This window comes from Haliaeetus leucocephalus, unplaced genomic scaffold, assembly GCF_000737465.1.
Source record: "Haliaeetus leucocephalus isolate CR32 unplaced genomic scaffold, Haliaeetus_leucocephalus-4.0 Scaffold339, whole genome shotgun sequence".
Lineage (NCBI taxonomy): Eukaryota > Metazoa > Chordata > Aves > Accipitriformes > Accipitridae > Haliaeetus > Haliaeetus leucocephalus.
In genome coordinates, this window is record NW_010972775.1 from 4,819,104 (window position 1) to 4,831,754 (window position 12,651).

The window sequence follows — 12,651 nt, forward strand, 5'->3', positions numbered from 1 at the left end:
TCACCTCCCCTGACAAAGGTAAGAGCAGGTGCTATTCCTCCTGCTTGAACTTGCCACCCACATAATCTGGGCACCGCAGAGTGCAATTTGACGTAATCTGTGTGAGATAGTCCTTAGAGCTGTTGTCAATTCCACAGGCGTTGTACCTATCTCTTTTACCCTGGCACTTTGGTACTCTACTTGTTCTGAGATTCATATTTGAACTGACAGCATATTTAAAAATCACTGCTACAGGACTTTTACTTTTTTTGTTCTGGCTCTTTCAATGTTCTGTCACAGAGATCAGCAGGAACAGCTCATGTCTGGGCTCCTGAAAAGCTGTGATTTCTACTCCTCTGTACTTGGTACCTTAGGTACCCTAACATTATTCTCTTGCATGTCCCTATCTTTACTAAAAACTGAAGTGAAGCTTTCCTTTAGAGTTTGGCCTGTATTTACATTGCCCACAGTCTCCTCCATATCTGGTCGCCCAGTTCTCCAGTCCATGTCCTCTTTTTAAATGACGTCAGCTCTCGAAAGATTTAGCTATTGTAGTTCAGTTTACAATGTCTGACGGTTCTTGTACAGTGAAACGTTTCCCTTTTTGACCCCTGGGCAAGGAAACAGTGTTCCTGCTTCAGTCACATTGTGCTGGCACGTGGCTTGGTCACACTGCAGCTACAGATTCCTGGGTGAGGTCATCAAACAAGTCTGATGAGAGGTGAAGGCAGTCTTAACAACATGTGCAGCAATATAAGAAACTCCACAAGCTTTTGGGGAGCAAAAGTCAAAGCAAAGCTGGTTTGTTTTATCTGGCACCTGCCAACTCCATGACCTGGAAGTGATGTTTTTTTCTCTTCTTGACCATTCCTGACTTTTACAGCAGAACTATCTTAGAAAGTTTAGTTGAATTGTGTCTGTCTTCAAATTCCTGGAGTTGCTACAATTTTCATATTTTGTCTTTACACCTACAAATTTGCTGATTATATGGCCTCAGTAGTCAGAATAAAATTGGTGATTCTAGGTTCATTTCGTTTTAGTTGCGTGTCTTTAGATGTCAAAAAGAGGCAAGAGTTTCAGCAGGTGAGCTCAGTACTTTTTGAAGATCGCAGGCATTTGAAAGCCTTTTACAAACTTTCATGTGGAATTGAGTGATTTTATTAACACATATACCTGCAAGACAAGAATATATCATATCCCTGTCACAAATGAAAACTGTAGTACCATTTCACACATGTTTTTTCTTCTGTGATCTTTCATTGAAGGATGCTCTTATGTTCTATGGAAAAATGAAAGGTGGTGATAGCTTAATAACCATGACGCTCCAGTCCTGCTTTCTGATTTGGCACAGTTATATTACAGCATTAAAAAACTTTGGATTTAGCACAATCTGAGTGTTAAACTTGACATGCACAACAATTTTATGAACTATCATTGCTGAAGTTTCCAGTGGAAATGAAATCTAGATTTCACTAAAGGAGTATCAATATTTATATGGATCTCTTATTTGGGTGGTAGCAGTGTGGGACTGTTGCATTGACTGTGGGGAAAAAAGTTGCAAATCTTGGCTACAACTTTAAGTATCTAAATGTCAGAAGAAGCCAAAGAATACCAAGCTGTAGACAAGAGGGGAAGGCCAAATATAAGAGTGAAAGTTGAGGCAGACTTTTGCTCTTAAAATCAGGCTTGAGCTGCTCAGTATCCCCTACCAGTTAAGAACAACTGAAAAATAAAGAAGGGGTTGAAGGGCAGATATTATGTGTTTGAGTACAATTACAGTATTTGAATGTTATATGTTGAGACCTAACCTTCAAGTGCCTTACTTGTGAGGTAACTGATAACTTGCCACTTACATTCATGTACATACATACTTCTTATGTGAGAATCCTGGTGTAATGAACACCCAGATTATGCATATAAAACAACAAAGTTGGACTGGTAAGTGTATTTATCTTCAATGGAAATTTAAATATGATAAACTCTACAATTAGATAAGCTTTAAAAACGCCACTCAAAGGTTTGTTCTCATCTGAATAGTTACGTCTCAACAGTGAAGTGGAAATATAAATAAAGACCATGTTTTTCTGTAATGAGAGATTACAGTAACCCTCAGGCCATCTTTGCACTCTTGCTCAGATATGTGGAAGGATATATCTCCGAAACTAGCAACTAACCTGCTCATGAGTATGCCCTTGCAGTGCAGCGATGGATTGCCTTGCAGGATCTGGAGAACTCGTGACCCACTGGGGAGAAGTCTGCATAAATTCAGCTTTGAATAATGGATTTTGCAACCCTTGAAGCATGCAGCCTGTGTGCAAGAGGAACCCTGAGTCGGCTTCATTATTAAGGGTAAAGGAGAAAAAGAACATATTTGCATTAAGAAGCATGGATTTGCAATAATGGAAGAGACACAAAAATAAACCTGTAAAATATGCTATTGGTACTAATAGTATTATAATTTATTATAAGATTCCTCCTGTGTTGCACCTATGCCTCAACTTGTTGAAACAGCTGACAGAACAAGTTGCTACAATCTATATTGAAGTTGGCATTTTCTGCAGGCTTCTAACAGTGTCTTTCTTGCTTTTACTGTCAAAGGTTCAACCACCAGGAGCAACTGATATGGAAACCTTCATTTTCCTTCAGTGCAAATCTCTGGTTTGGTTGGTTGTTTTTTTTTTTTTTACCCCACCCCTTCCCTTTTGTTTGCCTGTCCTTCCTTCCCTGTTGTTAGAACTAGATCATCCCCTAGAATACAGGAGGTCAGGTCGTATCCTTCCCCTTTTCATGCAGAATGACCTACCTAAGAAATTATTAAGTTGTATAACTAGCACTTTTTTTTTTTTTGGGTTGGCTTCTGCTTGCAGTCTTTGGAAGACATTTCGGTGAAATTGTGCCCCTTCATACAATGAGAAATATCAAATGCAAAGTCTTCTTGACAGACAAGCTTTTCAGTAAACAGTCCCTTTTTAGGACTGTCATAATGGCTAGGCTCAGTATACTATCATGAACAAGTCATCATGGACTACATTTTCAAATTTTCTGGGGAACTTCCAACAAACAGGTATCTGAGCCCCAATTTCTACTTGATTAGTTAAGATAATAAAGCAATAGGATTAAAGAAATTACCTCCATTGTTATAAATATGGATACAATCAATGTATTGTATTAAAAAAGCGTTGCTGAATTAAATTGTGGAAGAAGAAAAATCTTCCAGTAATCTCTAACAACCTAGCAATCTGACTATCAACCAGTATAACCACATCTGACTTTTTGTTGTGATTCTAAATGCTTAATCCTGTTCTTTCCTTGTGGTAAGTATAATGTTAACTACTTATATATTATTGGTCTTTTCCAGCTCTATTCCTGCAGGAAAAAATCTTCCTTTAGCAAATTCAGCTTGCTAAGACTGTACAGAAATCATGTCAGCACACTCCTATGGTGCAGGGAGAAAACTCTCGCCAGGGAAAGGTGGGTCCTTGCAGCCTGGGACAGAAGGAAATTACCTGTTACCATATCTAATTATGAGTGGTGACTAATGGTGCAGAAGGAAGTGGAGTTCAGCACTGCATGACTGAGACAGATCTCCACATCTGATTTTTTGGAGTCAGTGAATTCGAACAAGACGGTAAATAAATAAAATCCAAACCCAAATAATATCAAACTAGTGAAATTAATTATGGATGGAATGAAGTTTCAAGTGGATATAAGGAGAACTTCCAGAGTGAGAGTGGTCAAGCACTGGAACAGGTAGCTCAGAGGCACTGTGCAATCTCTGACCTTGGAGATTTTTGAGACTGAACTTGACAAGGCTTGAAGAAGTTAGTTGTGCACTGAGCAGGAAGTAAGACCAGATGTGTCCAAAGATCCTTTCCAACCTATAATCATTCCATGATTCTAGGTTTCCTTTGAATGTGTAAAGTGAAATGGTGAGGGGCACTTGACAGATGTAAGTTTTTCTTGTGACACTAATTTGATTGTTGCCATAAAAAAAATTGAAGCAATAATTTAATTTCTGTTGATTGCCATGCTGATTTTTAAAAAGCCTTTTAGAATGAAATGAAAAATATAAAGAATTCAATTAATTTCTGTTGCAAATGAACAATTATTTTTAGATAGTGCCTAATTCTAGTTCTCTTGGAGTCTGCTTCTGAAAGGAGAGCCTTTTCCAACTTACATCATTTGGAAGGAACACTGAGGTAAGCATCCAGATAGTCTTACTGTGAGACTCTCATTTTGTGTTGCAATGATGGACAACTCTCAAAGTCCACTGCAGGCCTCCAGAAAATAAGAAGGTAAGAACATATTTTCCTGATAGTGCACAGCCTCAATTGCTTCTCTGCAGAATGCGTTGCCTGCCACAGGAATGTGCTGCAAGTCCCACCTCAGCCTTGTTTCCAATAATTTATCATGTCTGGCAGTTCTAAGCCAGGGTTTGCCACTTGCCATGGGTTTTATTAAAGGTTGGGGGTTTTTTTGTTTGTTTGGGTTTTTTTACTTAGATGTTATAAAACAATATTCATATATCTACGCAAACGGTCAGAGTAAAGTGAAACAATTAGGGCCTTGTGGTGAGACTATTCATTTTTAGGTTAAGTTAATAGCAAGTGCTTTGACCTAGATACCTGTTACTCATGTTAACTGTATACTGCACATAGATTTTTGTGTGATAAATGTAATTCATACTGTGCAATGAAATATGAAAAAGTCAGAATTTCCAAAATTTGACATTTTCATACATTAGATGATGAAATATGCACAGAAAGTAAATGTTAGAAGGTGAACGTGGGGTTTTCGGTGGAAGGAAAAGAGCCCCACAAGGGAATAATTTCAGATTGTGATACAGTTTATGAAAAATTGAGATCACTTGAACTGTTTTTTTAGGTATTTCCCAAGTGTGCTTGTGCTACCTCTGACAATACTGCTACCACAGCTATCGAGTACATGCCATCTGGATATAAGGAGTCCCTACTTTATACAAAAGGTATTTCTTATTAGCTCTTCAGACATCACATTATAGACACTTTTATGTTTCCTGAAAGCCTTTTCTGAAGTCTTGCAAATGCTGCAAAGCTCAGCTGCTACTGACAATTCAGGAACATACAGGAGTTTTGTTTTGCTTTGGTTTTTTTGGATAATGTGAAATGAGTAAAAGTTACACACCTCATTTGTTTTTTCCTGACTCATCAATTCTAATTGATATATTTTTTTGTTTTACACTTTTTGGTAAACATCAAGAGTCCTGAGCCACAAATTGCTGAGAAGAATACTGTGACACACGAAATACTGGGAATAATTCTTAACACATGTTGACTTTGTATATAGTACCTATATTGATTCTAGCAGAGTTAATACAGTTTTAAACTTACAGAAGAGACAAAAGAATCACACATGGTGTTTGTTTTGTTATGTAATGCACATGCGTTGCCATGAAAGAGAAATATTGCCAAGAAGAAACATCTGAAGATGACAGTTCTTTGGAATAACACCTGCTGTTTAAGATTCATTTTGGAAGCAGTTAGCCCATCTTTATTCAGAGATCTTTTTTTTCAGAGTTTTTCCTGTGACTTAAGCGGTAGCTTTGCTAGGTGACCTCCTGGCTGACTGCACAGTTGCCATAATATATTAGCAAATAAGGTAACCTACATTAATGTTTTCAGCCTCTACTAAGATTTTGAAAATTGTAGGGCATCTTCTAAATAGATACTGTAAGAAGTAGGTGACAGTAAACATTTTGTATTTCCTGTTCATTGGATTTTTTTTTTTTTTTTTACTAAAAGCAACACTGTGTAGTGCAGCAATGTCTGGAGTAATGGTGACTTCAGTGAAAAGAAAGAAACTTATTTTTGAGTTTTCTGAGTTCATAGTAAGTGGGACATTTGGAATTTTTCTTTACTGTATTATTTGAAGACTGACCTCCACATCTGGGAATTCACTATTAGTAAACAGTAACCGTGCAACATCCTACTGTTCTTAACAATTTCCAAATCAAACTTTGGCTGATAATAAATAAGTGATTGTGCTACCTTTCAGCATCCCATTTCTTCAATATCAGTCAGTACTTTTCCAGAAAAGCCACTCAGAAAATTTATCTTGAACAAGTCCATCATTTATGACTTAGTGGTTTTTGCTGGAGGAGTGTTGCAATGTCCAAGTGAATGTGCAAATGACTGAAATTTTTAGCAAGTGAAATGGCTTGGCTTTGGATTAAGAGGTATTTACATGTGCTTTCACAACGAATAAATTCAAGTTCTTATGAAGTGAATGAAATTGTACTTATAACTTAAAAGCAAATGTGTTTGGTCCAGACTAGACTATTATTGCTTCCTTCCCCACTCAAAGGCAACATATTCATTAACACAAGTGCATTTTTATTTCAACCAATTTTCTTACATAGCTAGTGGCTTTTTCATCTTCACAGCCCATCACTGAAGAAAAAAGCTATGATTCTCAGAAAAACCATGAAATAAAGCCCTCTTGAAAATTTAAGTTAGATTCTTCTTATGATAGAACTTAGTTATTTTTTGAAGATTCCCTGGCTCAGGATAAAAGATAGCAATGTAATTTATACTTCAAATCTCAGTTATTATGACAGGCATGTGATCAATACTGATCAGATAGACTAAGCCTCTTGGTTTAGGAATTTCATGCAGAAATGCAGATTCTAATTAATAAATCTCTTAGATGGAGATAAGGTGCAGCAGATAAAGGAAATGATTCTTCAAACCCCCTCAAAAACCACCTGTCATAGTGAGATTGTCTAGGGAGCTACCCTCATTTGTGGATACAACATTATTTCTTCCCATGTGGTATCTATACTATGCTGTCCTTGTTTTTTGTAATGACATGAAAGCTATGAAAAGCTTTGGTTCTAGGCTTTTAACAAAGAACAGTCAGTGGAATGCCATTTTTTATCTAGATTTCTCTGAAAACTTGTTCACAGTAGCCAGTAAGGATAATTTTATGCAATGTTGGTCTTGGAGGATAATGGGAAAGGATGCACATTTATTTATTTAGAAACAGATGTGGCATTTTTTATAGGGGAAAAATATAATCATTGTGTTTGTTAGAATTTAGACAACAGGCATAAAATTATCCTGAGAAACAAAACTGGGGTTTCTCCAGATGACTGAAGTTATTTTTATGAATAAAGATCAACTTTGTCCCTTTGTAAAATGTCTGTGCCTTGGTGTTAGTAGCTGAAGTTAACACTGCCTTCATATACTGACACGCTTCCATTTGCGTATCACTTAGTTCTTACATATTCATGCCTGGCAAGTCTTTTACATTTTATTGTTCCATCACAGAGAGAGAGGACACACACTGAAACAGTATCATAGCTTTTTGCAGATGCGAGTTCTTCAGGGCTCTCCACTGAGAACTGGGAGTCTCCAGCTGTCACAGGGGAAAAGGGAAAGCAGATTGCCATGTGTTGGCATCTTCTCCATGCTTCAGACATCTTAATGTATCTTAATCTGTTGGTTTAACTTATTGCTAATGTAATTGAGATAAGTGTTCCAAAAATTTCTAAGAATGATCTTAATTATTACTTAGCAGTTAGAAAACTGCTAAGTAATAGCAGTTATTCTAACCATTCTGCTATTCTAGTCCTTGTAATGTAATCTGGGTGTTTATTTTAGTATTTGACATAATTGTTGAGACACCTTTTGTTTTCCCTTATTTTCTGCAAATGCATTCAGCATTAATGAAATCCTCTGTGCACTACTTATAAACAAACAAGCTTAAAAACAGTGAAAAATGAAGTTACTATAAAAAATTTTAAATAAAAAAGTAAATAAAATTAAACCCAATATCAAATACTATTATTTCCACAGGATACTGAACTTTTCTTTAGAAAAGGCAATATGGCAAAAACATCAGTACTGATCTCTTCCATCTGTTGAGTCCAAAAATACATGCCTTAAATATATAGTTACTTCTGAGACTGTAACGATCAAAAATTCCAGCAAGGGAAATTCTCAATAGCTCAAAGGAATAAAATGCCCCTCATACTCAGAGTGGATAAGGAACAGGTTGCTCAGAGAGGCTGTGGCATAACCAGTTTTGGAGATTTTCAAAACTTGTCCAAACATGGCTCTTGGCAATGTGATCTAACTCATCACAAAGTCCTCTCACCTCTGTAGGCTTTGTGATGAGAATTGATGCCACATTATCTGGCTGATTTCCCAACTGCTAATAGGCATACACTCTGTTTAGTGAGGTACAGTGGATAAAATTTGCCATCTGTTCACTTGCCAAAAGTCAGATGGTAGGAGCTGGAGATTTTGTAATATTAATCCAGTAAAATAGGAGAAGAAAGCTTGGTTATTGAGCTATCAATCCATGTACCCACCTCAGATTAGCATTAGAATTGCTGTGGCTACTATTTATTTATGCATGCAAGACTGTGTAACAGGCAACACTAAACAAGTATTTGTTGTTGCAATATGTATTTCTATTCATAAAGCTGAAGCTTTAACTGATACTTTCAATGCAGATTTCCTGGTTTTTTTAGGCTTCATTTTTTGTAAAGGCTTCCCTAATGGGTTTGAGCAAATCTTGCCACATAAATAGCAAAACCGCAAAGTTAAGTGTTACAGTGTTATATTTATGTTTTCTTTTTAGTAAATCATTATTCAGTGATGGAATCATCAAATCCTCTTACTTAATAAAGTGCTGCAATAATACACAAGGAGCCTCTATATATCAACCAGAACATGTTGTTTTTGATGACTTTCAGCTGAGTGAAACTACTGATTCCATTCACATATATCAAACCAGTCATGTCTATTCAATGTTGATATTTAGAAAAAATGGGTAGAAGGCATGGGTTCTTCTCTGAGGGGAATGAACATTATCTGTGTATTCAATGAATAGTAAGCAAATACCAAAATTTCTGTTTGTCCTGTATCTGTCCTTCTAGACACAGAACTCGTACGTCATGTAACTGTGTATGAGGTTTTTTGGGGTGTTGGTTCCCCCCTCCCTCTTCATTTTGGACTGTTTACCTTTTTAATTGAGAACACACAAGGAATGGTACCTACCAACACACAGCTCTGTTAATGTCATTTTAAAGTGCATCCTGTCTGTAAGGGAGGCTCAGGAAGACTAACAAAGGATTGTTTGGTAATAGACATGCAAAAATATGTTATGTTTATTTTTAAGTAATATCTCAGTAGTTAAAGTAACCACACATATGGTTGATAAAATATCTATTAAAACTGCTGCCTTTACAGGTTTTCCATTCTTAATTCTGTTCCATTTTCCTTTTATTTTAAAAAAATCTCTGTAGGTTTTACTGAAACAGGATATATGACACAGATGTGGCTTGCTGGGGTTCTTTTTCAGGTGAAATCACATTAATACAGTAGCAATTTTTTGATCTACTAGGCTATATATTTATGTTTGTTAGGAAAGCATGTTTGTAAAGAGCAGTAGAAATTTCATTTACTCAGATATATATGCTATAACAATATGATTTAAAAAATTAATGGAGTTCTTCAAGTTCCTTAGTAAACACTTTAGTCAATTAGGAAATTATTTAACCGCATACGAGCTATTTTCTTATGTTTTTTAACACCCCTTATAGTTGTGATTCACTTTTCTTTGTTTTTTGCTGTGCAGAAATCATTATGACCATTATGAAAAGTGAAGTAGAAAATGGATATATCATCCTGGCTATATTGTATAATTGTTATAGAGAACATTTAATACCACTGATTTGCATGATTGTTCTTATATTTACATACACTAAGAGCACGAGCTGATTAACCAACGCTTTTGCTCAAACCTTAGTTATTCAGCTGTGGTTTATATATACAAAAGCATAATAAGCTAAGTCTTTTAAAACTTCAATTAAAAAAAAAAATCATAAATGAAAGTTTATTACCTAACAGAATGACAGTGGGACCTCTGTTCACAATTTCTTGTCATGTTTTCTTGCATTGCCACTTCCCTATGATAGGAATGGCTTTGAACAGCCAACACTGCACAAAAGAAGTAAACAAATAAATAAAATATAAATTGCCATTTTCTATAGTTTTTATAGTTTAACTAATTAACAATTTTTCCTCCTATCTGAAGCTAAATAGACCATAAAATGAGAATTCAGTAATTTTTGACTAAAACTCTTCTACTTCAAACACTAGGATATGCAGAAATCAATTAAGTGGTGAAGAACTTTCAAGTCATTGTGGAAGATAAGTTGTATTAACATGTTACTTGAGGTTAAAAAAATTGTCAGGAATGAATTTGAATTTGGAAAACAAGAAAAAATGGCATGAAAGCACTTGTTCAATAAAATTAATGCTATGTTGCTCAGGTATTGCAGGAAACACTTCTGTAAGAGTTGCTTTATTCTAGGCCTCAGTGCAACCTCTTCTTATAATGGAAAGAAACAAACCTTCCAAAGTAAGTTTGTATCTGTGACAAACATTACTGCTAAGTCACTAGCTTGAATATACATGGGATACAATTAAATATGTAAAGAGCTATAGAGACACACGTAATTGCACTGGTCTTTGGGGGCTGACAGCTTTTATTGCGAGATAAGAAAAGAGTTTTGGGTTGATGATTTTGGTTTTCAGCTCTGACTTAAAACTGTAAAAACTTCTCATAATAGCTGGTCTCTTCTTATTACATCATTCCCATTTACAGGGGCAAAAGTGTGCTCAGTTGGCAATAAACAACAACTCCTGTCTTCCAGGAAACAACCTGGCATTACTCCTTGGTATGCTGAATTCTGCAGTCACACAGAAGTTGTGTGGATTGGTACCTGGCATTCACAATTCCCTTCTACACCTTCCCTCCCTAACTTAATGACGTATTAGAGAGGCTCTAGTCAATGCTGGTTTTTTATATAGCTTTATTTAAAGTCATTTAAAGCATGCCTCATTCTTCCACAGTTTTAGATTATTTTAATGCTATCTATGCATAAAAAACCTGTAGTGTAATCTTAGCTGTTAAACTAATCATGTCAGAATCACAACGTGTTTAGTTTGAAGGCACAGAGACAGACTTACGGTCCCCGAAATCACCTCTGGGCTGCCACAGTTACAGTTCTCATAAAGAACAAAAACAGCACTAACAATTCAACATAAAACCCATTTATCCACATTCAGGCATAGACCAGTTCTGCAAAAGGGCTAGAATGCACCATGCTCAGATGATTTTGAGCAATCCTTTGCGGCACAAGGGTCTGACTTTTACTCATTGAATCTTTGATGTTAAAAATGTTTGCAGAAAAGGTAGGCATATATATATAGTAATGGGGTACAGGTGTGGCATTTGTCTCTTACAATGTGAAAAAGGTGCTAAATAATAAATCTTCTTGTGCTGCTTGCATGCTCTGGACTGGTCTCTGTGGTTTATCACATATTTAACAAACTGAAAATGCATTTGACGCATCATTATTTGGATGAGGGTGATCTCATGTATCTGTTCGCTATTCAAATCAAGTAAAAACAAATCCAAGCAGAGCTCTTCAGATTTTCCTCAACCACAGCAAGAGGGAGCTTGCACGCCTGAAACACAGACTGTAACAGAACCAGAGGGGTAACAGTTGCTGATGGACCTTTGCTTTATTAGTTTACTTAAATCTTTTCCTTAAACTATTCCTGGTTTTGTAATATCTTCTTGCATTAAGCTCCACAATATATCTGTATGCTGTTTAAAGTAGTATTTGTCTCACCCTGTTAACAGTCTGATCACATTCATGTGGTCTGGATGTGTTTTCATATATTTCTGAGGTTGAATCCTATTGCCAATATTAATTTCCTTTCTCTGGAACAAATGTTTAGACTGTCTCACTGTGAGCTTCAAAGTGCTGTTCTTCCATGAATAACGGAGCTCCTATGAGTTCAGAATGACTTTACATAACCGGTTTGAGATTAGTCCCCCTCAGATTTAAAAACTTGTTCCAGAGTTGACATCGCTACCTGCAGGATCACCACACCGAGTAGCATGCTCTTACCTACTTTCTCTGCAGTGCTGTTATTAACTCTAAAAAATCTGGGGTTTACAGTCGACATTCTTACTTGTTATCCCTTAGCCTGTGAGTTTTCATGTCACTTGAACTTGGCTAGATTAAGAGAAATGGTAGTTCTCTCATGGACCGTAAGCACCAGCCAGGTTCTGCCTGACCCCAGCTGAACCGGCGCAAAAAGGCGTTCGCCCTGGAGGCTGCATTCAGCACGCGCGTGTATCCTAAATAAAAAGCCGAATAGGAAATAACGGCACTATCGCACTGAAGCCGAGTGGTTGCGTACATAAGTTATTAGGCGGTACCTCAGGCATACACGCAGCTTTCGGCAGGAATCGCCTGAGGGGCACCAGGCCGGGCGCCCCGTCAGCCTCCAGTCAAACCCGCCTGCCTTTCCCGGGGCTGCTGAGGAGGCGAGATGGGGGTGCCGGTAAGAGACAGGAAGGTTTCCGCAGCAGCGCTTAGCACACGGAGGTCGCTTCGGCCCCGGAGGAGCCGGGGGAAGCCTGGCAAGCGGCCGCGCTCCTGCGGAGGCACCGCGCTGCGCCGCGCGGGGGCGCCGCTCGCCGAAGCGCCGGCCCCTCCCGCCGCCGCCGCCACAGCCACCGTGGCTCTCAGGCGCCACCGGCCCTCGGCCTCGGGAAACGCGCCCACGGGTCAGTCCACGCACCGGGGACCAGCCGCGCAGCCGC